Source organism: Salvelinus fontinalis, chromosome 17 (genome assembly GCF_029448725.1).
Source record: "Salvelinus fontinalis isolate EN_2023a chromosome 17, ASM2944872v1, whole genome shotgun sequence".
Lineage (NCBI taxonomy): Eukaryota > Metazoa > Chordata > Actinopteri > Salmoniformes > Salmonidae > Salvelinus > Salvelinus fontinalis.
In genome coordinates, this window is record NC_074681.1 from 23,999,527 (window position 1) to 24,002,716 (window position 3,190).

The 3,190-nt window shown below is 42.8% G+C and overlaps 1 long non-coding RNA gene across 2 annotated transcripts; it reads left to right on the top strand.

Annotated features, from left to right (window-relative positions):
* Positions 1–2,382, top strand: LOC129814010 (uncharacterized). 2 transcript variants are annotated; one of them, XR_008753215.1, is made up of 5 exons: positions 1–334; positions 481–545; positions 830–936; positions 1,217–1,343; positions 1,667–2,382. It is a non-coding gene; the product is annotated as an uncharacterized LOC129814010 (long non-coding RNA). The 2 variants fall into 2 exon arrangements; XR_008753216.1 differs by having other exon boundaries at positions 1–329.
* Positions 2,383–3,190: the final 808 nt, after the last annotated feature.

Genomic DNA, 3,190 nt, shown 5'->3' on the forward strand with positions numbered 1-3,190 from the left:
CCACGTTCCAGTCCTTGTCAGCTGATATCCAATTTCACTATATGCGCTGTCAATTGTCAACCTTTTCTATAGTGGATGTTCTTTACTGCGAAACTAATGTAAGTTAGAATATATGTCCTGCTCAATATTGAAATTAAGTTAATAACGAACGTTTAGAAGCAAAACAGTCTAGCGTAGCCGACCACACACTCCTCTAAAACGGGACTTTTCTGTGGGTGACTGTTACAACCACCAAATATTGATTTCATGTCCCGGATATCAAAGCTGATTGCTGAATGTTTTTTTAATCACCTGTTGCGCATGGAATCTAACAATAACAGTTTGCCCAGGTGAGGTGAGTCAATATGAACCCAGAAGTGTCTATTTATTTTCATGATGTATGCTAATTAAGTCACAGCACAGATTGTAACGTTGTTGCAGATTTAGTAAGTGTCAGTCTGTAACGTCAGATAGGCTACTTATTGAGCAATTTGTTGTCAGGTTGGATACGTCTACATCTGGCCTGCTACTTTGGACACAAAGATGTGGTGGAGGAGTTACTCAAGGTGAGAATACGGACTTACTTATCAATTGTTAATGTATTACACATCATTTTACTTATATAGTACTTAGTTGTATTCAAATGAATGTTTAAGCCTTGTGTATGTGTGTTATTAGGATGGTACTGATGTGAATTTGCAGAATACCTTGGGAATAAACATTTAATCATTTCATGTGATTTTCCCAGTACTTTCACATGTGTGTACAATATAATGTGTTCAGGTGTGCGGTATGCACAGCTACTTAGTATTGCATTTCTATGGAGAATGTAATCCTGTTTCTTTTACAGGAAGTAGTTATTTTGCTGTTACGATACCTGTGCCACTGTCATCAACGGGACAGCCCAGGTCCCTATATCTGTCTGCGAGGATAATGCGACCATCGCCATGCACGAGGGTAAGTTGTGTGATTGATGGTCTCGCTTTGTCCCTGCACTGGGTTGTGTTCAGTAGATGAAAAAAGTTTTGAAATGGCATGGTATTTTCTGAACTTGTCCAATAAGAACACACATTTTCAGTGGGTCGAGTGAGATTTGAAACAGAATTAAATGGGGAGGTACTTCGTGAACTTGTCCAATAAGTACACATATTTTCCTTTCCTGTTGCATAACATTTTACTACGGTTTGCCCTACTGAACACGACCCTGGTTTACAAACGCTATTTAATTTGTCCACAGCTGCAGAGATTAGAGAGGAGGAAGGAAGAGAAGCTTCTGGAGGTGGACAGAGCGGGAGACATCAGCCTGTCTCAGCTGGTCAGCATCTGATCATCCCTGGCCCTCCACTGAACCTCTCAACCTCAAGGTGGAGTAGAGTAGAAGCCTGGCTTTCGGCTGACTGCCCAAATGGTCTCCTTGATGATTAACACTGTATATCATGTTATATTTCATCTTACATTGTCATCAGCTTGGTTACTGACTTTGCAATTGAAGAGGTCAACCTTGTCCTTCAGGAGAGGAGGCAAGATTCTGCCACAAAAACTTGTTTGGTTTTATACAAATTTAGTTTGCACATTTATCAATTGCTTACATGCAGAGTTAACTTACATGTGTCATTCATGTTAAGTGGATGTATAGACACCATGTGCTTAATTCATTCATTCACTTTTGCTGTCTTACCTTTCTCAGCTCTGCAAGATGCAGCCTCCAGACATCCACTGTAGAGACCTGCCTACAGGGGGCAGAAGCAGTGTGTCAGAAAGATGCTGAAGTTTGGAGCCAGCCCCAGCATCAAGAATGAGCATTATGTAGCAACTGATATGTCCAAAGAAGAAATTAAACACATTATTTTTATAACTATGGTATACCTTTTTAATAAATATTAAATAGGCTTGTGACTTACATGTTTGGATGGATACAACTTAGAGCCTGGATGCAGTTTCAAATCACTTGCATTTCATAATGTATAGAACAGGCTTATAGATTTTGCCTAACATTTACAAAGCAAAATCTACTTAGTCGGTGTCTGTGGTTGAGTCCCAAATGACACCCTATTCCCTACATAGTGCACTGACTTTTACCAGAGCCCTATTCTCCCTGGTCAAAATAGTGCACTAGAATAAGGTTCCATTTGGGACGCATATGTGTTGTATTCACTGCCTCCCTCCCTGTCAGCTAGCAGGATGTCATTGATAAATTACTGATAAATGGCTATGTTCTGCTGCAGACCAAACCGTTTTTGACCTGCCCTGCAGTGAGGAGATTAAGCAGATTCTGGTGGGCAGTCATGACAAGGTGAGATGCGAGAGGAACATTGGAGCAAAAAGCTGCTGATTCTGTGATTCTACTGAAACAAAAACAAAAAATTCTTCCCCTAGAGGATACGACTTGTGTTGTGCCGAACGTTGAAGGCCTCCTATGTATGTCTTTTGTATTTATTCTAAGCAAATATGAATATACACTGCTCAAAAAAATAAAAGGAACACTTAAACAACACAATCACACTTCTGTGAAATCAAACTGTCCACTTAGGAAGCAACACTGATTGACAATACATTTCACATGCTGTTGTGCAAATGGAATAGACAAAAGGTGGAAATTATAGGCAATTAGCAAGACACCCCCAATAAAGGAGTGGTTCTGCAGGTGGTGACCACAGACCACTTCTCAGTTCCTATGCTTCCTGGCTGATGTTTTGGTCACTTTTGAATGCTGGCGGTGCTCTCACTCTAGTGGTAGCATGAGACAGAGTCTACAACCCACACAAGTGGCTCAGGTAGTGCAGCTCATCCAGGATGGCACATCAATGCGAGCTGTGGCAAGAAGGTTTGCTGTGTCTGTCAGCGTAGTGTCCAGAGCATGGAGGCGCTACCAGGAGACAGGCCAGTACATCAGGAGACGTGGAGGAGGCCGTAGGAGGGCAACAACCCAGCAGCAGGACCGCTACCTCCGCCTTTGTGCAAGGAGTAGCACTGCCAGAGCCCTGCAAAATGACCTCCAGCAGGCCACAAATGTGCATGTGTCTGCTCAAACGGTCAGAAACAGACTCCATGAGGGTGGTATGAGGGCCCGACGTCCACAGGTGGGGGTTGTGCTTACAGCCCAACACCGTGCAGGACGTTTGGCATTTGCCAGAGAACACCAAGATTGGCAAATTCGCCACTGGCGCCCTGTGCTCTTCACAGATGAAAGCAGGTTCACACGCACGTGTGA